Below are 24,694 nucleotides of genomic sequence, written 5' to 3'. Positions count from 1 at the left end.
CAAAGTAGAAAGTTGAATACAGTGGGCCAGGGTGGAAAAACCAGTCAGTGGTTTTAATGGAAAGGTATGACTGAGACAAGATTGCTATCCAAAAGACTCCTTTGAAATGTGTCCCTCCCTGAGAGTGGTGCTAGTCAGCTTTCCATCACAAGAACAAATGATTAATCTGAGCATGAGGCTCACCCCTGTGACCCTAGCACTTGGGGGACTGAGGCAGTGAAACAGGGGATTACCCACGTTTAAACCCAGCCAGGACTACTTAGTTGAAGACTGAACCTAGAGCTTGGCACAAATTTGGCAAATGATCTCCATTTATAAACTTCATTCCCAGCTTCTTTTTTAAATTGAATTTTTGTTTTTCAGATATTCCTCTGAAGTGTTCTGGGATGGCCTTGAACACCTGATTTGCCTGTCTCAGCCTAGTGACAATCACAGGCTGGAACACCAGACCATCTATGCCAAGCGTTTTACACAAATAGCAGTTATTATCATTTCTGTCTCGTTAGCAGACAAACTTTAGATTTTTCAAGATGAGACCTCATTCTGTAGCCAGGCTAGCTTAGAACTTATTATGTACTATAAACCTCAGACTTGTAGCAATCCCCCTGCCTCAGCATCCTGAATGCTGAGATAACAAGCATGAGTCATCATACCCAGATACAGTTTTTTCTTTTTACCTTGTGTTTTCTAACAACCACATAACTTCACCCCCACCCCCCACCCCACCACTTCATAGATGGGTATACTGGGGCTGACGTAAGCAGGAAGCCAGGACTTGAATTCAGGAACTGTTAAATGACGAAAGACCCTTGTTTTTTTTTTTGCCTGTTATCTCTGCTTATCACATAATGTACTGGCTAAAGAAGCTAAAGGTCACCGCTGAGGTTGTCACACTTGGAGCTCCTACATAACACCCTGAACACTCACAGCATGTGTGCAAGCACACACCAAACCTGCCAAAGGAGTGTGACAGCCAACTGCACGTCAGCCAACCACGGGCAGTCAATCCATCATGCCCCCAAAAGCCAGGACTCCACCTACAGTCAGCGAGGTGGTGTCTCTTCCTGTGCTTCTGCCTGGCCTGTTAGCTTTGCCCCAGTCGGGGTTACACAGGGTTATCACTGGGATGAAACACCACGACAAACGCAGCTTGAGGAGGAAAGGCTTTGTTTGGCCTATACTTCCACAGCCCTGTTCATCTCAGAGAAAGTCAAGGTGGGAACCTGGAGGCAAGAGCTGATGCAGAGGCCGTGGAGGGGTGCTGCTTACTGGCTTGCTCCCCATGGCTCACTCAAACTGCTCTTGTATGGAACCCAGAACCACCAGCCCAAGGACGGCACCACACGCGATGGGCTGGGCCCTCCCGCATCAGTCACTGATTAAGAAAATGCTTTGCAGGCTTGTCTACAGCACAAACGTCTAGAGGGAAGAACCTAGTTGAGGCCCCCAGATCTCTGATGGCTATAAAACCAGCCAGCAGAGCCTCCTTGTTTATTCTGGTGGGCAATGTTCTCTCGCCCTCTTCTGGGTCTAAGTGTTTCCTGGGTCCTGTTTCGTTTTTGTCCAAGTAAACCCTGTTAATTTAATCTATCTGAAGTTTTGCCAGACATTGTGTTCGTCCCCACATAATAAATAATAAAACGTTATTCCCCGTTTTGCTCTCTTATCCATAACTGTGTGAAAGTTTGTCCTAATTTTCCAACTTTGTGCACACATTACACAAGAATCACCATGAAAACCATTGCACAAGCAGCATTTGCTTGCAGCTGTTTCCCCGCCAATCCCGAAGTGCGAAGAAATTTGACGAACAGAAAACTTCCCATAACTCACCTGGCCAAAACCTGACAGACATGAGCCTCACACACTTGGCTACAAATGTTATCCTGGCTTGAACTGGCTTAAGGCTGCTTCTGACCTAAGCTGGTCCCCGTCACTGTGAGAGCTCACACATTTCACCCTACATTGTCCGTCTGTCTCACAGGGTGGCTGTGCTCTCCGTGTCTTCCCTATGATGTAGCCTGCTTACTGTATCATGACTTCAAGTTCCCCAGACCCTAAATCACAAGCACTGCTGGGTCCCCACAGTTTCTGGTGAGCATTTTTAATCTTTCTCTTCTGTCTTACATTTTAAAAATAATTAATACTTATTTTTTTCTAGTCTTTATATTTCTATATAGAGAATCCTTTGGCCTTTTTACATAAGCACTCTGTGACATTAGGAAATTCAAGTACAACCTTTCCTAAACATCCTTCTCAGAAAATTATCCTACATTCCACATGACCAGTTTTTAATTGTTCATTGATTGTGAGACACTCCAAAGAATCTGAGCCTTTTTTAAACCACTCAACAGTGTTTAAGTGTGGAAGGCTGCTTTACAGACCATTAGTTTTTTGACCTGTCTTGAATATGCATTTTATAATCTTATCCAGGATTAGATTAACTATGACATGATTAAGCTTGAGATGGTTTCAACAGGCAGTAAGTGTCTAACTGTTCTTTGAGCTCTCTCTGTCTCTTCCTCTCTCTCCCTTTATGCCCCAGCCCCAGCCTAACTCCCAAGGTTACTTTTTCCTGTTCACCCATCACATTCTTCCAGTCTTTTTGCATGATCTCAGAAACACAGGTGCCAACCCACAGCTTCTGAACATCCATTAAACCTGACATTTAGAAATGTGGAAATGACACTGAATTATCACTCACTAAGGGAAACTTTACATGACAGGCAACTGACTCATTAAGCTTAGTTCTAAGAACCAAGAAAAGATTCCCTAATGAAGGCTGAGAGGAAACCCCCCAGATCTCAGACATTTCCTAGCTTTTCTGTGGCAAACCAGAGGTTATTACAGAAGATGCCGTCACAGAATACACACCTACAGGCCTAAAATAGGCGGGGTACTTCCCCCTTCTGAAGCAGAATCCAAGGATTGTGACGTCTTCTCCACCTGAGCATTGTTTCTGCAGTCAGTACCTCGGTTTCCACATCAGGGTTGAAAAGTCTGAACTTTTAGCAGAGAGAGAAAAAAAAAAAAAGAATTTCCCTAGGATTACTCACACGCAAGCAATAGTGCCTGTGTGAGTGTGTGTGTGCATGTTATCTAAAGAGCCTTCATTCAATTCCAAGTTGAAATAACTTCTATTTGGAGCCCACATTTTAAAATTATTTATTAATCTGTATAATATCAGCATGACATAAATTAGTGCAAGTCTGGCCACTTTACAGGGACTGATTAAGCATGTTAGGTATGATCTCACTTTATTTTTTTATTCTGAAGTAAGGGAAGACCTTAGACTCCTAGCTGCCTCGCTGCTGCATGACACAGCTGTTTTCCTGTGTTCCGAGCTATACTGGATGATCTTATGGTCTCTACTTCCCCCTTACTAAATGCTTATTGAGCAGGCAGCAGGGTTGAAAACCTAAAGTGAATGGCGAGGGCACAGCTCACTCAGAAATGGGAAAAAGGCCACGTCAGCAGGGTTCCCGGTGTACTACCCACAGCTCTGTGGATTGCTGTCTTCCCTGGCAGACGTCCATGGCACCAGCTCCTGCAGCCACCCTCTCTCAATCTGCCCAGGCTGTTCTCACACCTGAGTCCTTCCGCAGAGCTTCGCCCATCAGGCTCGCCGTGCCCAGACCTCACTCTGCTGCCAAAAGCAGTAAGTGACCTGCCAGACGTGGTGTGCACAGAGCTAGGATCAGCGCAGAGCCGAGTGGCAGATGCTTTGATCCCTGTGAGGTACGAGAGACGTTTCCACGAGCAGAAATGCCCCATCAGCCATTACTAATGGTCTTCAAAGAGTAATTGGAGAGTGCAGAGAAAATCCCTCATGAGAATCTTAACTAATGTGCCTCCGTTGGGGAATTCTGAAAAGATGAAGCAAGCTGTGACGTCTCTGCTTCTAGTTTCAACGCCCTGCTTATGTGCAAAGCCTCATCTCACTGCAGGCTCATTCATTCGAGTTCTTTCATAAAACATATTTTACTGTCTCTCTTTTCCGGATGCTGCAGCTCTACGAATACAATAAAGCATCGGGACGTGCTAGTCATGGAGTACAGGCTGACTGTGCTGAGAAGCTCTGGGGCTCCAGGTGGCTCTTCCCGCATTCACCACTCTTTTTGTGAGCTTTGCACATGGGAGTTGTATTCCGTCTGTCTAACAGGGCTCCTCCTCACTGATATCAGCCCTTGACTTCACTTGCTGACAATAGACAATACATGCCCTTTTGCTCCCAGGCCCACCTCTAGGCTTGTGGTCTCTGGGGGGAGATGACAAAGATTCTCTTGCAGCTGTCTGTGACCCCTGGGGCATGTTTGCTCCTTTGGGACATGAAGGTCCATTTTCACCTCTGTTCAGAAGTGACTGGTACACACCTTATGGCTCCACTACATCCTGCCAGGGAACAATTCCCATTTAAAGCCACTAAACCAACAAGCAGCTGCACTTCCAGCAGCCCTGTGGGTTCGTGGTAAGCGCAGTTGCTGATATAGTTGTCAAGTTAGGGACCTGGCCTGAGGAGTGGCCGTCCTCTCTGCAGCCGCTGCCCTGGACTTCCTGATGGAGACTGGCAGGCCAAAGACGTTCAGCATCCAAGCAATGTCCACCACCAGTCTTCTGGCTCCTAGATGAGACTGAGAAAGAGAAATGGATTGAAGAAGCACGTGGGCAGGACTCTTGACTACTCATATTAACTCCTTGATTATTTAAAACACATATTTATTCACATATATGTATATGTGAAGATATGTATATATACATATATATGTATATACTTGCATATATATGTAAATATGTGTATATAGCTGTGTATATACACAGTGTGTGTTTGTATGAATAAACTATACACACACACACACACACATATATATCAATAAATCTCAAGTTACCTAGAGAAACAAACAAGTACTCAAGTTGTGAAGATGCTGGACCTGTCACAGATAACGATTAGAAGCTAGCATGTAAACCAGACCGGTAAAATCGTCCGATCCATGTACAACAGTTAACGCACTCTCAGTGCACAGTAGAGAGTTGGATCCCGTTAGCAAAATCTCCTCAGAGTTGAGCAGCCAACGTTTACACAAGCGGCTCACACAAGTGAGGAATCCCAATCATTACTCCCCCATCAGCATCTCCTTCTGACCTGTGATCACAAATATGTTAGCAAATGTGCTATCTTGCTAGCTTCCATCTAAAAGGTTGTTATTGTTTCAGTTTTGTCAATTATACCAAATTGAAACAAACAAACAAAAATCTCCCTGTCCCCAGAGGTGTTGTAGGTGTGGCTGCTTTGCCTAGTGTTCCTTAGTAGGTGGGAGAGAGGAGAGAGGAGAGAGGCTGTCCTATGCTCAGTGTTCTGACTAAGCACATCTCAATGATTAGCAGCCTAACATTCCCAGAAAAAAAGTGAGCTTGAGATGACCACCAGGCCATCTCTGAGGAGGCTCTGATGGGCTCCCAGGATGGGGAGCAAGCCAGAGCCTAGAAGAACCCTACCTGGCTCTGAGGGTCTGGGTGGGAGTGAGCCAGGGACAGATGATCTCGGGTGGGCTGGGCAAAGTGGAGCACTAGGTGACCACCAGACCAGTGTCATGGGGCCACGACAGCGAGCCAGCCTGAGATGACCACCAGTCAGGTGCCACGCAAGCCTGGGGGGAGAAGACCATGCCCGAGATAAGCTCTGCCTGGCACCGTGAAGCCCAAGTGGGACATAGCACCCCTGAGACCACTCCTGAGACGAGCCCTTGAAACTCACAGACCCCAGACACTACTAAGAGGAGGAGGCAAGTGGTAGAGAAGTGGAAGAGAAAGAGAAGCAGGAGTTCTGTAACATATGGCAACTGACGTGTAGCTCACTGATTCTGCTGGACTGGCTGGCCAGCAGGCCCCGGGAAGCACCTGCCTCTGCTTCAGCAGAACTGAGAGCGGGCACAAACTGCCACACTGAACTTTTTTTTTAATTTTTATTAATTACACTTTATTCACTTTGTATCCCCCCATAAGCCCCTCCCTCCTCCCCTCCTAATCCTACCTTCCCTCCCCCTTCTTCACTCATGCCCCTCCCCAAGTCCACTGATAGGGGAGGTCCCTCTCTCCTTCCTTCTGATCCTAGTCTATCAGGTCTCATCAGGAGTGGCCGCATTGTCATCTTCTGTGGCCTGGTAAGGCTGCTCTCCCCTCAGGGGGAGGTGATCAAAGAGCAAGCCAATCAGTTCATGGCAGAGCGCACTGAACTTTTTAAAGGAGTGCCTGGGATCCAAACGCAGGTCTTCACACTTACAGAGCAAGCCCTTCACCTAGCGACCCCCTTCCCAGCCCCTGTAATGCGACCTTCAGTCTGGCACAATAAGTGATGCCAGGATTGTATGCATGGGGGGCTGTGTAGGTGGGGTGTTGTGTACATGGAAGGTTGCGTACTTGGAGGTTGTATACGTGACAGGTTGTGTACATGAAGGGGCGTGTAACAGAAGGCCCATGTACATGGAGATGTGTGTACTTGGTGTTTGTGTCCGTGAGGGGTTGTGCCTGTGGGCATCCACAGCTTGCCCTGCAGCTATCAGGCACCATCAGGGCTGCAGGTCTCGTGACCTCACAGGTGGCACAGAAGCCTCAACCAAAGAGACTCCTAGAGTGTCTTACTGGCTCTGCCTTCTGGTTTCTGCAATGCGCATTTAATTGCACATGCATGGCACCGAATGCCTGAAGTAAAAAAGTGGGAGGATCTGAATGTCCAAAGCTTGGAAGTTTTCACTCATGGATAGGATAGACAGTTGCTACAATATTTTTGACTGCTGTTCTAATAATTCTTATAAGTATTATTTTTCAATGTAGAAAATAACTTGAATACAATTTAAGTGAAAACTTGGTGTTCAAAATTATTTGCAAGCTAGGACACGCCTCTGTAAACATCGAGGCCTGTGGTGGTGAGGAGAGTGGCAGGGTATGTTCTAACATAAAGGTGTCTGTTTATGAGAGGTTGACAATCTCCTCCTTGGGTTTGGAAATTCTGATCATTTTGCTACATCGATCTAACACATTCAAGGACATTCTATATTCACTAGTGTGTGACCCGAAAGTTGTGTCGTTCACAACTTTTCTGTCTTTGGTTTTTAACATTATTTATTACTTATTTTAACATTTATTTATTGGAAATAGTAATAATAATAACTTACCTAAACTAAAATAATTTACTGAGGACAGTCATAGGCAAGAGTTCAGACCACCCATAAGCGAACAGCTTTAGAGACTCTTGACGTCCATTTCTTTTGACTCAGCCTTCAAATATGGGTCAAGCTTTCTCACACTTGTTTTCCTATGGTAGGAAAAAGTCTGCTGCAGCTCCATGTCAGTTGAGTGAGAGCAAAGGCAACTTTCATTCCCTACAGTGCAACCCACATAGACCCATCATTGAGACCGACACACAGCCCTGCTTTGAGTTAAATTACACATCCACATGCCAATGAGCAGCTCTGGCTATTGCTCCCATTTTGGCCATACCTGTGGGAAGATGAGACATCGCCACTTCTCTTAATTCTAGTTTGGCTATCACCCACTGTGGATACTGAACTATAAATATGAAGCCATGAAATGGTTGCTCAACAGGACTGTTGGCTTTGCAAAAGCAAATCTGTTCCTTCCCCCAAGCAGAAGAATCTTGATCCAGTGTGTGGCTTGCCAGGCTCTCTCTGCCTCCTGCCACAACTCCAGATGCGTAGCTTTCAGTGTTAGTCAGCCTTGGTACCAGAATGAAGCTGGGGGCTCTCGAGATGGCTCAGTGGGTAAAGATACTTTCTGCCAAGCGTCATGACCTGAACTTAGTCCTTGGGCTAACAAGGTAAAGGGACATAATCAACTCCCAAGAGTGCTCCTCTGACCTCTACACACATGTCATAGCATTTGACTGCCTTATCTATACACACACACTCTTTTTACATGAATCTGAAGCTGAGTAGAGACACAGTCCACCCATAGTGAAACGAGAGACAGGAGCTGTACCTGCTGCAAGGAAGCTGTGGTTGAACAATAAACTAGAATGGTCTAACTGGACTGGAGTCTCTTACTGGACATCTCTTAGCTTTCCAATCTTGGAAAAATTATTTTATTTTCTTTACTGGTAAAATAACTATAACATACAGAATTCCTATCATATACTCAACCATGACAATTGTTATAATTTATTTATGTGAATAATTACAATTTTTACTTTAGTAGAGATTTTTAACTTAGCTCAACAAATTCAGGAAGAAAATTGCTGGTGTATCTATTTTTTAAAACTAATACAAAATTATAGATCCAAAGTTTATATGGAAAGAGAGAGAGGAGAGAAAGGAAGGGAGAGAGAAAGATCTCATTTGTGGATAAAACAAAAAAATTCTTCATCCAGATATGAGCCTTCATTCCTTGGAAAGCTCTTTTACATGCTTTATTTTTTCTTAACTTATGTTGTGTTTGTGTGCATGGAGGGCCACATCATGCATGGGTCAGAGGACAACCTACAGGAGTTGGTTCTCTGCTTCTCTCATGTGGGTCCTGGGAACCAAACTCAGACCATCAGGTTTGGCAGCAAGCCTCCTCACCCACCATGGGCCTGGAAAGCTGTTTTAAAAATTAATAAATAAACTGATTAACTCAAATTGCATATGGAAAAATGCATTTTTTTAGCTCAATACCAAATGTGATACAGCTAGTCAGAGCTTCCCTGAAGAAATTCTGTTCCTTCTTTGAGCTATTCTTGAAGATAGCCAAGCATCAGACATTGCAATAGATGATTCTATTTCCTTTGGAAATCTGTGTGTTCCTTATATCCCTTCCCACAAAGCGATACATTTTTCAGTATGTGAAACGTAGAGGGGTTATAGTCAGAAGGATGCGATTTAAAAGTCAAAATTCTTCTTTTAACTGAGATTATACCTACACTTGAATTTAATGGACTTGGTTTTGTAATCAGCAATTATTATGTATTAGAGGACACATTTGCCATCTCACACATCCATCTTGTGTCTACTAAGTTAAGTCAAATATTGTTAGTTCTGTTTTGTTAGCTTTCTGGTGTCCAGAAGTTAAGGTCTGAGACAATCATTTGTCCATTAGATATGAAATGTGCTTTTGAAAAAGTAATGTATACTAAAACATGATTAAATATAATAGATCAAGTAGTTATCACATTATCATATAACAGAGCTAAAGTTTTACACACAGACACACACACGCACATGCACACACACATAGGCACACGTGCACACAGACACCTTCTAAAGCCCTACCCAGACTTACGAATTACTTAGGTATTAAGGACTCAATTCCTTGCTTTTCTTTCTCTCTTTCTTTCTGGTAGAAAGTCTTCTCAGACACCTAGATTTTATTTTGGATTTATTGTTTGGTTTTAATATAGTGTTTTGTTAGTTCTTTAAACATTTTATACATGCAAACAATGTACTTTGATTATGTTCTCTCCCTCCACAGTTTTCCCACTAACTCCTCCAACTTCATCACTTTGAACCTGTGATCTCTTGTTTATTTAATTGTTTTATGACCCACCAAGTCCAATTTATGCTGCCCAGAGTTGTGGGTGTGGACCAGCCACTGGAGTATGGTTGACCTACCAGGGGCCAGGCCCTTACAGAAACGACTCTGTCTTCCGCAGAAGACACCAGCTGTCCACAGCTCCTCAGCTACAAGGGGGGGCTCGTGTGACCCACCCTCTTCCATGCTAGAATGTTGACTGCCTTGGTCTGGTCTGGGCAGGCCTTGTGACAGTCATGATAACTGTTGTGAGTTCATGAATGTAGCAGTCCTTTTGTGTTAGAAGCCAATGTTATCCCCTCAGTCTTCCCTGACCCCTGACTGTACAACTTATCTACTTCCTGTCCCTCTTCTGTAATAGTTCCTGAGTCTCAGGAGAGGGATGTGAGACAGAGATTGCATTGAGACGGAGAATTCCACTAACACACCACTGTCCAGTGAGAAGGGCATGCTCTGGTGAGGTCTCAGAGATGCACTGATCTATAGGTAGAGAGATTAAAAAAAATTTAGAGGGCAATCAACAGTGTGTTTGTTTAGGTCCATCCGTGGGACCTGTGAAGTCCCTGGGCATAGATTGCTGGCCAGAAATATAGAACTGCACATTTTCCCCTCCCCCTACCTCATTAAATTCAGTCAGAAAGCAGTTGGTTACTCATGTAGCATCTATAGCTGTGCCTCTCTGGTACTTAGGAGCATATCTTGCCACGCTGGTCATCGTTGTAGTTCAAAGAGCCCATAGCTGGGTAGGACTATCGATAACTTCCCTCCAACAACCTTCAGAGCACCTTCCGTACTAGAAAAGCCAGCCAGCAGGGAGGCCACATTCTGTCAGCGCCACCTTGGTTTGTCTCTGTGGTGAAGGGAGGGTTCCCACACCTGGCTTGAATTTGGTTTTTAAATATCATTTCTCACTGGAAAACAAAAAAACAGTACTCCTCCAGTGAAGTGACTGATTCTAGAACTGTGATGGGAAGATTAAAAAATGGGAGTATTTTTTATATTCCTCAAGTGATAGGGATCAGGTCCACGTAAACTGAAGTCTGCTGAAAGGCATTTTTTTCTTTTTTTAATTAATTTATTTTTACAATTTATTCATTGTACATTCCTATTGATGCCCCCTCCCTCAACTCCTCCCAGTTCTATCCTCCCTCCCCTTTCCCCTCTATCCCATTTCCCTTAGTTCATTGAAAGGGGGAGTTCTCTGCTATATGCCCATAGCTTATCAAGTCTCATCAGGAATGCCTGGATCTTCTTTCTCTGTGGCCTGACAAGGCCACATTGCCAGGAGCAAGTGATCAAAGAGCAGGCTCAGATTTTTTTAGCTTTGTTGGTCTCCTTGTGGAGCTCCTCTCCCCTCTGTGTTCTTCTATCCACCCCCCTCTTCCATAAGACTCTTTGCGCTGCTCACAGTTTGGCTGTGACTCTCAGCATCTGCTTCAATCCCCTGTAGGGTGGAGTCTTTCAAAGGACCCGCTATAGTAGGCTCCCATCTTGTTCCCTCTCTTCCACTGCTTCTGGTGTCTATTCTGTTTGCCATTCTGAATGAAACTTAAGCACTGCCAGAGCCCGCCAGAAGAGTGGAAAGGTTCTTGAGTCAGAAGTGAGGATTGAAATTAATAAACCAACACATAGGACCTTTCCGAGAGGCTCTAGTGGAAGCTAGACACCTTGCTTTGTTCCAGACTCCTTTTAAGTCAGAGCAAAAGCCCCTCAGGACAAATGAGTAAATTTACAAGGAAGTCAAGCAAAAGGTGTGTCCTAGACAAGGACACCCCACCTGCTGTCTCAAACAAAAGGTGAAATAGACTTGGAAATGCTTCACTGACTCCAGATGAAGGCCAGTATTTCTGCTGAGATCTAAATATCAAAGTAAGCACAAAGCATCCTCCCTAGGGTCCTCTTTAGGGTTTAGTTTCTTTAGGTCTGTATTATTTTTTCACGTGAAGAGAATGTGGGCCCCTTACACCGCAAGAATGTAGACCATACACAGCAGAAGGTCAACATCCCAGAAAATGTCGGCATCGCTCTGAAGGGCGCACAGTCATTGTGAAGGGCCCCAGGGGAACTCCAAGAAGGGACTTCAGTCACATCAGTGTAGAGCTGAGTCTTCTCGGAAAGAAAAAGAGAGGCTCCCGGGCTGACAAATGGTGGGGTAGCAGAAAGGAACTGGCCACGACTGCAGAAGTGTTCGGAACATGATCAAGGGTTACGCTGGGCTTTGGCTGCAAGATGACGTCTGTGTATGCTCACTTCCCCATCAACGTCGTTATCCAGGAGAATGGATCTTGGGTTGAAATATGAAATTTCTTGGGTGAAAAATATATCCCCAGGGTTCGGAAGGACAGGTGTTGCTTGTTCTGTCTCCCACGCCCAGAAGGATGAATTAATCCCTGAAGGAAATGCTATTGAACTTGTTTCAAATTCAGCAACTCTGATCCTTCAAGCCATAAGAGTTAAAAACAAGGACATCAGAAAGTCTTTGGATAGTATTGCAGTTATAAAAAACTAGTGGAAAGCTGAGGAACTGGTCTAGATTTTAAAGAGTTAAAGAGATATGACAAAATATAGTGTGTGTCCTTCCATTGAGCACCAGGAAAGTAGTGAAAAACTTAGAACATTTTTATGGTAATTGGTAGTGCTGGACTCTGAACTATGGACTAGGTACTAATACTGGCTAGTGTTATGTTTTCTGGTTAGAAAAAGAGAACGTATTCATTCTTAGGAAGTATATCTTGAATAGTAAGGAATAACAGAAGTACTGTACTCAACTTAGCTGTAAATAGTTCAATAGAAAAGGCATTTGTCGCTATATAAAGAATTCATGTGGCAAGAATAACCACATGGTATACGAGAATGCTGTATTGTAGCATTGTAATTTTTCAATAAGTTTAGCATTATTCAAAATAAAATTTATAAAAGCAAAGATTACCAGATTATCAATTGCACTGATAACCAGGTATGAAAACAATGGCATTAGAATTTCCTCACTAAGCCATTTTGCCTCCCAGAGGACATTTGCAAATGTCTAAAGATATTTTCAATGTTCTTGGTTGCAGAGCTGAAGAGCTGTGCAGCTGGAGAGATGTACAGGCAGTAGTGTATAGGATGTTGCTAAACATCAGAATATGCGTGGGGCATCTCCCTACAGCAAACAATCAGCTAGCCCAAAATGTCAAGAGGATCAGCAAGCTGGGGCTGGAGACAGGGCTCAGCAGTCAAGAGCACTTAGTGTTCTTGGAGAGGACCCAAGCTCCTTCCCTATTATCCCTGTCAGGTAGCTCACAACCACCTGCAGGGGATCCGACACCCTCTTCTGGCCTCCACAGGCACTACACTAATGTACACACACACACACACACACACACACACACACACACACATTTAAAAGAAATTTATTCTTAGAAAAAGAGCATCAAAAAGTTAAGAACCCTTCCTTTCATCGGACTGGTAGCCATGCCTGTGATTACAGTGTGCAAGATGCTGGGATTGCAGAACAGTCTAGATCACCAAACAAAACTGTCTTAAAATCTAAGGGCTAAGATGCAACTCACCTGGAAAAGAGTTGTTTAGCATATGGAAATCTGTGGGTTTGATCCCCAACATTGCAAGAAAAAATAACAACAAAGCCATTTTCCTCATTGAAAGATATTACACATCTTCATGAATATCAGTCAGATCAAAAATGTTCATGCAAAAAGCACCAATTTGATATACACTTCAAAAATTATCTCAAATTTTTTATCAATAAAAGATTTTTATTTTATACACAGGCATGTATTAGTACTTTAAGACTTAGTAAGCACATACAGACAATTACGTGCCTCACCGTGCATTGGACTAGAGGAAGTGTGGAGACACATGGGAGCAAACATTTTGTTTTTATAATATTAAGTAATAGTTTTACTGTGGATGTGACTTCAAGATACTAGAATATCTTTGTGAAAAAGGCAGGCTTTGCTCAAACTTAATGATGGGGTCATAAAGTAGTATCAATATATCAGTTACAGGTTACCTGGGGTAATTCATAAAGCTTCTTTTAGAACTGATGGGATTTCCTGTTTCTATAGTTTGCACATAGCAGAAATATGTGACTATCATATAAATAATAGCTAATGAATCCCTCATCATCAGCCAGGTTTTTGCATAACAAACAACACCAACACTGATTCAAATGACAACTCTCAACAGCTTTCCGTCATTCTCTCTTGGAGAATGGCCCCCAGCCTGCTTGAGTTAACTGCCCCAGCTCTGCCTGCCCTAATGCCTGTCAAACTAGGCCAGTGGTTCTCAGAATGGATGGCTGCCACCTCCTGGCAGATCCCAAGAGCTCAGGAATCAGGCCAGACTCCCCAAGGGCACTTATGCTTCACTCACCTTAGGTCTGGTTGACCAAAGCATGTGACAACCAAGCCAGAAGTCACCAGGGCAAGGAGGGATGTTTACTGTGCCTGCCTTACTGCACTTGGCCCCACCCTGTACTTCAAAAGCCTCCACGGGCGGTTTTTCAAAAGGAACCTTTCTTTTATACTTTCTTCCATATACTTAATACGGAATTTAAGAGCTGGTAAATTTTTCCTATTATGAACCAAGCAGTAAACAGTTATATGGTTAGTCTTCTCGTACTGTTTTGCCTTTGCTATACCTCTAACCGACTAGCCTGAAAGCAACCATTGACAATATGTAAACCGAGAAGCACCAGACCCACCGTTCAACAGAACTGTGTGTGTTCGCTGCAATGTAAGTTTCAGGTAACTAACATGAGTTTCAGGATGTTATGAATATTAGTTTGACTTTTTAAATTTGTAAACATGTTAAAACAGCTCTTAGTTTGGGGACTACACAAGCACTGTACATCAGCTTTAATTAATCTACAGTCCGTGAGCTCTAAACTAACCCATACACAAGCAAAGCACTCAACATTTATAGAGAAGACAGTACAATGAGCAAGGAGTTTGAATATGTTGAGGATGTAGGCCACAGAGACATTTACTTGGACACCTTTACAAACATAATTTCTACAGTGATAAAATCCTAACCTGTAGCTGCTAGAAGTTGTGGTACCAGGAAGAGGTTGTTTAGGTAGAGTGGGGAAGACAGAATCTCTTGAAAGAGCCTTCTAGATGAGAGATGGACTCACAAAAGATTGGACATTACCTCTTCAAACATGTAAAGTAAGCACGGACTTCCAGGATACAGTTGATTTTGCTAATTTTTACTTTCTATTGTTATTAAAACATATTTATTTGACAGTGAAACTGTATGCATTCAAAGTGTATGAGGTGATGATTTGCTGTATGCACACATTGTAAGATGATTGTAATAATCAGACTAATTAACACATCACAGAATGAGGGAGTGGGCATCTGCTTTCCTGGAAAATGTCAGCTTAAATAAGAGCCAAATAGCTAATAGTGCAAAATCACTCAGTACAAAATTAAAGTGTTAAAGACAGAAACTGAAAGCCAGCCCCTTCCCAGAAGCTCCATTGACAGCATAGTATATAATTCTAGAGTCTTCTAGGTAATTCAGGCACTATGTTCCCCACTCCACAGTTTTCTGTACATACACAGGCATGTGTGTATATTAAAATATTCCATTATACCTATGAATGTGTGGATATGTATGTGTGCGCAGGCACACACACCTATGTATGCATGTGGCGTTCCCGAGTAATCCTTGTTTGTCTTCCTCTAACCCTCTCAACCTCATTTTGTGAGACAGGTTGTCTTACTGAGCCTGGAGCTCTGTAACTAGGCTGGCTGGACAGTGAACCCCCAGAATCTATCTGTCTCTGGCTCCCTCTCCCCCAGAGCTAGGGTTACAGGTACACACTGTCAAACAGATTTTTCTGTAGGAGCTGAGAATCCAAACGCAGCGCCTTTCACATCTAGCGCTTACTCACTGAGCCATCTGTACAGCCCCTGCAAGCCGATTTCTCAAATGCAACAATACATTCTGAACATTTTACTAAAACAACATGAACAGACTTCGCAATGTATTTCAAAACATGGGGATACCATCATTTAAATCTCACCTTGATATACGTTTAGATTATTTCCAGTTTCCTCCTACTAGCATTACAGTGAACATCCTTATAACTAAATCTCTACCTAAATTAGCCAATGATCTCTAAGAAAACACACCTAAAAGTTCTGGGTCAAAGTATATGAGATAGTATTTTCAACAGGTTTTTTTTATTTTCTCAGTGTTGTTTGGTATTAAAATCAAAATAGTTGCTGGTGGATTAGCTGGTGAGGGATAAGGAAATTGGCAGTGCTGACACATGAGTGGCATGGTAATAGTAACAAATTAGTTTATGTGCAAATGAATGAGGAGGTGGAAAGAGGAGGGAGGAGGGGATGGAGGGAGAGTGAGATGCTGCAACATTTTCCAGCATTTAAGATGAGAATGGTCCAAAGCACGTAGACTGGCACTCGGGTGCTATAAAAGAGTCAGTGTGGAGGTATGCACCACCCACTTAATGCTTGTTGATTTTAAAGATGAACTGAATAGCAAGAAGCCCTCCATCAGAACCTGTCCAAGGGCTCTCGGAACTTGGGCAGTCATTTCGTACACTACATGGAGCCAGCACAGATCAGAATGCTTTTTAGCTGAAATTAATTTACTTTCACATTTTCTTTTTTTAAATAAACCCCTGAAGAGCAGTGGTTCCGAGCAGGGGTGAAGGGTGTTACAGTTCTGTTTCTCCGGCAAAGCACGCCAAAACAGCATTTTGAAGCTACAGCTGGGTATTAGTTCTCAGGATCCTGTGCTAATTCCACTCGGATGAGAAATCCTTGACCAACTCCTGCAGGCAGGTACAGTCAGATGTCTGGTGTCAAAGTCCTCTGCGGGCTGCACTGTGCTGACCGTGCGGCAGCTTCCCTGTATAACTCATGAGGATGATGAGCCATGGGTGTGCCAACCAGGGGTCCGGGTATGGTCTCTTCCTTTAGTTTACACCCTTTACCCCTTTACGATATGGCAACTGTGCCCACAGTGGGTCGTGGGCCAAGAGTTAGTCTAAAATGGGTCTAGAATCCCATGTGTTATTCTGTATTTGTTAAAGCCTTCTTATTTCTTCTACGTTTGTGTGTGTGTGTGTGTGTGTGTGTGTGTGTAGAGAGAGAGAGAGAGAGAAGTGGGTTCTCTCCTTATACTACAAGCTTAAACTCAGGTTGTTAAGCTGGGCAGCCAGTACCTTTACCAGCTCATCAATCTTAGCACTCATGCCCCCTCCCCCCAGAATGTCACTTCTGCCACATTTCGTGGGGTCAGCAAAATACTTGGGATTACCTAGGAGCGAGAGAAGCCTCCACTTCTTGATGGAACAGCAAGTCATTCTGCAGAAGAGCTATGCCTATGGCTATCTTGGAAATCACAGTCCACCACCCTCAGAGCTGGCAGGAACCCTCTGCAAGTGTGGATAATCTTCTTTGTATCTTCGTCTTCCTGAATATTCACAATATTCTTAAAGGATCCAGAAGGTAGGAAGGGAAAACGAGAGGAAAAGAAAGGACACAAATTCTAAATTGGTAAATACAGTCAAATACCTCAACTGTTGTTGTACCTTAATATCCATTTTAAGGTTTATGTAAATTTTTCTGTCCCTAACTTGGAATTGACTCTCCTCTAGCTACCATTCCCTAAAACCTCATCCACATATAACTTAAAAAGAGAGAGAGATTGAGAGAGAGAGAAAGAGAGAGAGAGAGAGACTGGCTTTGATACTGTGACTATGAGTTAAACGAACCAGGTTGGAGATACACACATACATAAGCATGCTCCGAATTTTAAGTAGAAGAGCCTGATTGAATGAAGTTCGTATTTTGGACCACTATTCCCATTAGAAACGCCTATATTTGATAGAGAGAGCGCTAATCAGCTATTAATATTCTACACACAGTCGGGGGAAAATCCTTTGTAGACCCCTGCAGCACAGTCATGCCCAGAGCTGCAGCTTATTTCCATCATTAGAGCCTGAGATTTGATTACTTTTATCTCAGCACATGTAACTTTAACCACTATTTCTGGTCACAAAATTATCTGGTTTTTATTACAGCATTTGGTTCTTAGAACCCCTCAGGATCCGTGACCACTTCCAATAAGTTCTGTCTTGAGCGCCTGCCTTTTTAGGCCTTGATATTTGCTTAGTTTCACCAGCTTGCCCCTCTATGATTACAGTGAAGGTAAGAAGGGCAGGCAGAAAAAGTAGAGAGAGATGCTGGGATTCCAAGACAGCTACACTCTGCACAAGAGGGAAGGAGAAGTAGCATGCTAGTCAACAAACTAGCCACGTTCTCTTGTGAGACTCTACACGCACATTCAGGTCGGGAGCCCTTCTTGAAGTGTATAGGTCTACAATGCCCTTGTACGCAGCATGATCATCTCCTTCATGACCCTTCTTTCTTCTAAAGATTTATTTGTTACTGTGCATATGTGCACGTGTTTTTGTGTGCATACGTGAAGAGTGCAGGTGTCTGTGGAGGTCAGAGGTATTAGATCATTCTGAAGCTGGAGTTTCAGGAGGCTGTGAGCCACCTGACATGGGTGCTGGGAACCAAACTCAGGTCCTCTAAAAGAGCAGTGAAGGCTCAACTGCTGAGTCATATCTCTAGCCCCACAGGACCCTTTTGTTACGCAGAGATGTTTTCAGCAGACTGGTTGCCTAGAACTAGATATAAAGGCTCGATTAGAAACAGGACTAATTAAATAAGTAACAAGGAGGACCCAAGGGAGGATGGCTAAATCTTACTCAGAAAGAGAAATAGAATAGATAGCTGAACTGGTTGAAGAGAGGGAACAAGGTAGAGGAGTGAGCCCAGAGAGAAATGAGTGTGGTGATCAGACCTGGGAAGAGGGGGAGAAGAGGACCTGCAAAGAGATGAGAAACCTTGGCCCCTACGCAGATGTAGCAAATGGACAGCTCGGTTTTCATCTGGGTTCCTTAGTAAGGGCAGCAGGGGCTGTTTCCAACATGGACTCTCTTGCCTACATTTTGATCACACTTCCTCTTGATGGAGCTACCTAGACAGACCACAGGTGAAGAGGATGTACTTAGTACTGATGAGACTTGATGAGACTTGATGGGTGGGTTGGTAAGGGGGATTCCCTTTTCTAAGGAACAGAGGAGAAGGAATGGGGGAAGAGAAGGGAAAGGTGGGACCGGGAGGAAAGGATGAAGGGGACTATCATGAGAAGGTAAAGTGAATAAATTAATTGATTTTTTTTTAAAAAAAGAAATAGGACTAATTACTTATAGCTTTCACTCCTACTAGAAGGAACTTTTAATGATCCCAGAGAAGAAAGCTTAACGCCAACCCAGCTACAAATGCATCTCCAATAGTGAGCTGCCTACATGATACACTGGTGCACTAGTGGGCAAAGCTTGTGGGAGCAACCAACCACTACCTGATTGGATATAAGACCCAGACTGTGAAATGAAACCCATCTCCAACACTGTGCAGGTGGCCAACAACCTGAGTCTAGATAGATCAGAGATCTCAGAGAACACCCAGTACTGCTGTTCTGCTAAAGGAACAGAGCAATAAAATGACTCGCAATGACTTTTCTGCTCTTCTCATGATGTCAGTGCATTGCTCAGCCATCATCACAGAGGCTTCCTCTTGTAGCAGATGGGAACAAGAACACAGACCCACAACTGGACAAAGTGTAAAGAGTGAGAGCCCCTGAAACACTCCATCTTAAATAGGATGTCTCCATCAAAGCCCTCCCCTCAGAGCTCAGGGAACCACACAGAAGAGGAGGTAGAAAGATTGAAAGTGCCAGGGAGATGAAGGACAGCAAGGAAAAAGGCCTGCTAAACAAAAAGGAGCTCACAGAGACCCTGGCAGCATGCACAGGGCCTACATGGGTACAAACCAGATAGGGTCCCCAGGCCCAGAGGAGAAGTGATTACAACCCCTCCCTAATCAGAAGCTAGATAACTGCTCACAAAGAAGACAGTAGTTTTCTATAATGGAATCTCACTAGATATACAAACCATTCTCCTCCTCCTCCTCCTCCTCCTCCTCCTCCTCCTCCTCCTCCTCCTCCTCCTCCTCCTCCTCTTCTTTTTCTTTGACAGGGTTTCTCTGTGTAGTCTTGGCTGTTCTAGACTTGCTTTGTAGAGCAGGCTGGCCTCGAACTCTCAGAGATCTCCCTGCTTCTGCCTCCCTGAGTGCTGGAATTACAAGCGTGTGCCACCATGCTCAGCTGATTTTTTTTTTTTTAATACTGGTGTTTCTTCTTTTGTTAGCTATAAGACAAACTGTGAGCAATTCTTTTTTAAATCGGTGAGGGCTACTTTTTAATTTCTAATAAAGAAAGCTTTTCATAGGACAGGCAGATGAAGACTCCATTCTTTTCTGCTCAGAGTTCAGAGGGATCAGGTTACCTTCAAGAAGCACAACAGGCTGAGCCTGCTGCTTTTCTTTCTTTCTTCCTTTCTTTCTTTTTTTTTTTACCTAATTTATTCAATAATTTGCCTTTTTTTTTCCTTTTTGATTACCAAATCTCCTTTCCTGGCCAATGGCCAACAACCTCACCTTTGATAGATGATGATCCCACCTCAGCATCATCTACAGCCAGTGATTCTTCCAAGAATCACCAAATTCAAACCCATTTATTTTCTCAACGTTTGTTTAATTTTAGGAGTGTGTACCTGAATCTATGTGTGTGCCATGTTTATGCAGGTGCCTGTGGAAGACAGAAGAGGGTGTCAGATCGCCAGGAACTGGAGTTACAAGTGGCTGTAGGCTGCCCAATGTGCGTTCTCTGGAGGAGCAGCGACTTCTCTTAATCGCTGGCCCATATTATAGGCGTGAGCCCGGTGTCTGGGTTCATGATGATGTATTAAAAGAAAGCTGACCAAATTTCTAATAGTTACAGTACTACTTAACACAGTTAAATGAAAGCAAAAGGGCATTGTTGTTTTGGTTGGGTTTTTGTTGTTGTTGCTATTGATGATAAATTGTATCCCATCAATAATACATAGTATGTATTATACCCTAAAAAAACCTAGGCACCTAGGAAGTCAAAATTCTCTACTGAGGAAAGAGGGCAAGGCTGGCTTTAGTCACCTCCTGCTCCTTCCTCTTCCCAATCACTGGGAAGAGAGGAGGCCCAAAGAGTTGGGGGTGGGGCTAGCTACTGTGAGGACTCACCTGTCAACAGGTATTTAAAGACGCTCTGAGCCCCACCCTCCAGGACCATTGGATTGCTGCCCAGAAGACAAAGCCAGAGACACACTGAACAAAGACTCCTGAAATATGAGACGGGTGTTGATCTGTGCGGTGTCTGAGCAGCAACTGCAAGGGAGAGATAGGTAGCCGTGTCACTAGACTGAAGAAACCTTTCATTGCAGCTTGGCACTTTTAAAAAGAGTAAATCTCACAAAGGACAAATTGAATAAACGAAAAGTAGACGCTCCTCCCTCCTCCCCCAGATCATCTGAAACATTGCAGCAGACAGCATGTGGCACCAGCCTGATATTTTTGGGTACAACGCACAGCTTGTAGCTATTATTTATCTCTTTTTATCATGTTGGCATTTGAGCACCTTATCGCCATCTGGGAGGGAAAGATCTGGTTTCCTTCGGCTGTGTTTTCAACCTGTGATTCGGGAGCCCTGATGTGCTGCTCTTCTATTAATTCTCAACTGTACTCACGTTTCTGCAGGGAAACAACAAGGGAAAAGAGCTTTGTAGCCCTTGGGAGGACCAGAAAGGCATCCTGGTTTCTCCGTGTAAGCTGGGTACCAGGGGTTTGTTATTTATTTATTTATTACAATTTATCCACTTTGTATCCCCGCTGCTGCAGTCCCTCCCTCCTCTCCTGGTCCCACCCACCCTCCCACACCAGGGACTGTAAGAGGCTTCCTTCTTGGCTCAGGTTTCCGTCTTCTTTTCTGACCCCACCTTAGCCAGAATAGGCAGGTAAAATGGCTCCCTGGAGCCCCGGGCTCTAACTGCCTTCTAATTAGGGAGGCCTGGCCTCCCGCATATCTGCCCTTTCGACGTTCGCACTCCGCTGTCCATTACAATCCAGCAACATTAATTATGAGGAGCAAAGTGGCTCCTTCTCATTCTCGCTCCTTCCTCAACCGTTGACATTTGTAAAATACCTGTGTGAAGTGGTAGTTATTCCTGTCTGAGGGAGGGCCAGCTGGGAACAGCGCTTCTCCTAACCTGTGTTTAAAAGCAGACCTGCTCAGTTTACACCCCAAGTAGGCCCTTCCTTCCAGCGCTATCGCTTCTGTTTTGCTTTTGGTTTTGAAACAGGAGCTTTTACAGGTTGACCTGGAATCTGTTTTGCAGCAAAAGATAAGCTTGAATTCCTGATCCTCCTGCCACCGCTGTGGAGTGCTGGAATTTTAGCCATGCCCATTTAGATGATGCAATCAAGCCTAGTATTTGTTGTGTGCTGGAAAAATACCTATTAACAGCTGCCTGCCCACCTCATGGGACCTGACAAACTGGTTATCTGGCATCTGTGAGGCCCCCTAGAAGACCACCTGCTGGCCACCGGAAACCACCTGGACATGCTCTGGGTCACCTTATAAAAGAACTCGGAACTCCTCCTCTCTCTCTTTCTCTCCTGCCTCGTCCAGAGACGGTCTCTGTGACCCCTTCTCCTTTCTCCCTTCCCTCCCTTCCCCTAATAAACCTCCTATGTGGAACCGGTCACGTGGCGTGATTTGTGAACACGCCTTGCAGCTCTCATTCTCACACAATTTCTAACACCCTCCTTCATGGTGACAACTAGATTTGCGTTTTAACAAAAAAATGACTCGAGAACTAATTCTGTTTAAGACTTATCTTCATTGTTTCATTTATGTGTATGAGTATGTGTGTCACCTGTGTTCAAGTATCTTCAAAGACCAGAAGAGAGTGTTCCATCCCTTGGAATTAACTGATGTGGGTATGGAACAACAAAATCAGGCCAAACACAGGTCCTCAGGAAGCTCACTCTGTGACCTTGAACCCATTGCAGTCCTGACCTCTCCATCAAAGGAATGATGAGTCCGAGCCATCAAATACCCTCAATTAGTAAGGCTTAAATTAAAACAAGCAGAGAGTGTGGACAGATAGTTTCTAGATCCTGTCTGCATGTAGTGAGTCGGAAAACCTCCGAGAGAAGAATCAAACTCGCCTAGCGCTTGCCTTGCTGACTGGATGCTGACCAACAGTAACGAGAACTAACGCTGGCACACAGACGGGAGCCACTCTCGGAACCCTGCGCTGAGGAAGAGGAGCCTGGCACAGGAGAGCGTGCACAGGAAGGAAACCCAAACAATGGTTCTTTGAGATCAGAAGAGAAACTGATTTGAGAGTGACCTTGGGGAACTTCCCAGACGAGGAAAATGCCTGTGCCTGGACTGACAAGGCTATGTGTTGCAGAACTGTATGCCTTTCTCAAAATCCATGTCAGTGGGTATTTATGACATACACTTCACATAAGCGAAGCAAACCCTAATACGCTTTTACCTATAATATACTTATTTATAATAATGAAAAATCAGGAATTTATTTTAGCAAGTTATATATTTTGAAGCATATAAATTGAAAAAACAAACAAACAAACAAAAAACCCTTCAGAGTAGAAAATAATCTAACAGAATGATGCACACAGCAAGCACTGGATAAAAAAAGCTACTGATGATGGATAGTGGAGCAAGGGCTGTCATTGCAGGAATTCATTATGAAGAGCTCTTGCTTATAGGACGCATCCTTCCAGCCCAGAAATATAGTCAGATCCAGCAGTGCACACAAAATTAAAGTTCCCTAGCCCTACACAAATATTTTAGTAATCCTCTATACACCTTTGTGAGAGTACAATAAATCAATACCTTTTATGATTTTTGTCACCTGAAACTGTTACCATACCCAAACTCAAAAGTATAAAGTAATATTTTATAAGGAAAGGGTACTCTATCCTGAAGTCCAGAGAAAGATTTCTTAGACTGGAAATAAAATGTGTAAAGGTGATCAGTGCCCTCTGATTGCCTCCGTACTTTGGGTCAGTTCTGAATGTACAGTCCCTGTGTGTGCTGGATCTTGTGGGCTTGGTGTGGGCCATCAGCCTCAGCGTGTGGTCTTCTAGACATGCAGGGCAGTCAGCTCTTCTCACAGATCATTTTCTGGCTGCGGTGATGCCACAAGCCTTGTAGCCCTGCTACTTGAAGGCCTAGACAGGGGTTTGAAATTTCAAGGTCAGCTTGAGCAACAACCCCCCACACAGACAGACACACATGAATAATAATGATGACAATAATTTTAAAATACCAAAAATATGTCTTAGAATAGCTCTTGCCTCCTATGCACGGGTTCAACTCCTAGGACTACATACGTGTGTGCATACACTCAAGTTATCTTCTAACATATACATTAGATGAGTGTGTTATATTTGCACAGTAAAATGCCTCTCTTCCAAGTCCGAGAAAACAGGCCAATTCCTGAACAGTTTTTTACTCATCTTAGTCATCCTATGTTCTCAGCGACAGCATATGAAGACCTTCCTTTAATTAAAAATACTTGTGAGGGTTTGTGTGCATGTTTATGCGCTTGTGTGTATGGTGTATATATGTGAGTGCACATGCTACAGCATGCATGTAGAGGCCAGCTTTGTGGAACCAGTTCTCTCCGTCACTTCGAGGTGGGCTCCAGGGATCCAGCTCGTCAGGCTTGCTCAGCAAGCACTTTTTATCCCATGGGCCGTCTTTCCTGCCTGATCCTAATGTTTTTATCCGCTGAGGAGTATGACAAGGAAATTTAACCTCAGGTTAAAAGGAGACAATTTCCATCAGATTGTGACTCCATACTACTACCCGGTTGTTTGAAACAGTCTCCTACCAATAAGGACCTCAAAATACCCCAACTGTTTTGTCTCTAGAGAACTCACACAATAGATGAAATAAGCATCATGGAGAAATTACTAATACTGGAGAAATATGATTTTCTTTTTCAATTTCTAAAAGATACATTTTTAAAAGGGGAAAAAAACTAGAAATGATGACAAAGTAAGGAAACCTCAAAGCTGGGGCATGATTTTCATCCCTCAACAACATCTACACACATTCATTGAGGGAGGAAAGCACTAGAGCTTTACCACCCACGGAGCACCCGCGTGGGTCCTCAGCCAGCTTCATGGGTAACCTTGGCAACCAGTTAGAATCACAT

The 24,694-nt window shown here is 43.7% G+C and overlaps 1 long non-coding RNA gene and 1 other non-coding gene across 2 annotated transcripts; one reads left to right on the top strand and one right to left on the bottom strand.

Annotated features, from left to right (window-relative positions):
* The first annotated feature begins 5,251 nt into the window (after nucleotides 1-5,251).
* Nucleotides 5,252-5,388, top strand: LOC132648149 (small nucleolar RNA SNORA17). Its single transcript, XR_009586532.1, has one exon. It is a non-coding gene; the product is annotated as a small nucleolar RNA SNORA17 (small nucleolar RNA).
* Nucleotides 5,389-16,715: 11,327 nt separating this feature from the next.
* On the bottom strand, nucleotides 16,716-21,755 carry LOC132647970 (uncharacterized). The gene is made up of 4 exons (XR_009586295.1): nucleotides 21,640-21,755; nucleotides 21,076-21,188; nucleotides 20,682-20,825; nucleotides 16,716-16,986 (listed from the first exon to the last, which is right to left on the bottom strand). It is a non-coding gene; the product is annotated as an uncharacterized LOC132647970 (long non-coding RNA).
* Nucleotides 21,756-24,694: the final 2,939 nt, after the last annotated feature.

This window comes from Meriones unguiculatus, chromosome 15, assembly GCF_030254825.1.
Source record: "Meriones unguiculatus strain TT.TT164.6M chromosome 15, Bangor_MerUng_6.1, whole genome shotgun sequence".
NCBI classification, from domain to species: Eukaryota; Metazoa; Chordata; class Mammalia; order Rodentia; family Muridae; genus Meriones; species Meriones unguiculatus.
The sequence above is the reverse complement of the archived record's forward strand: the minus strand, read 5'-3'. Positions and strand labels throughout refer to the sequence as shown.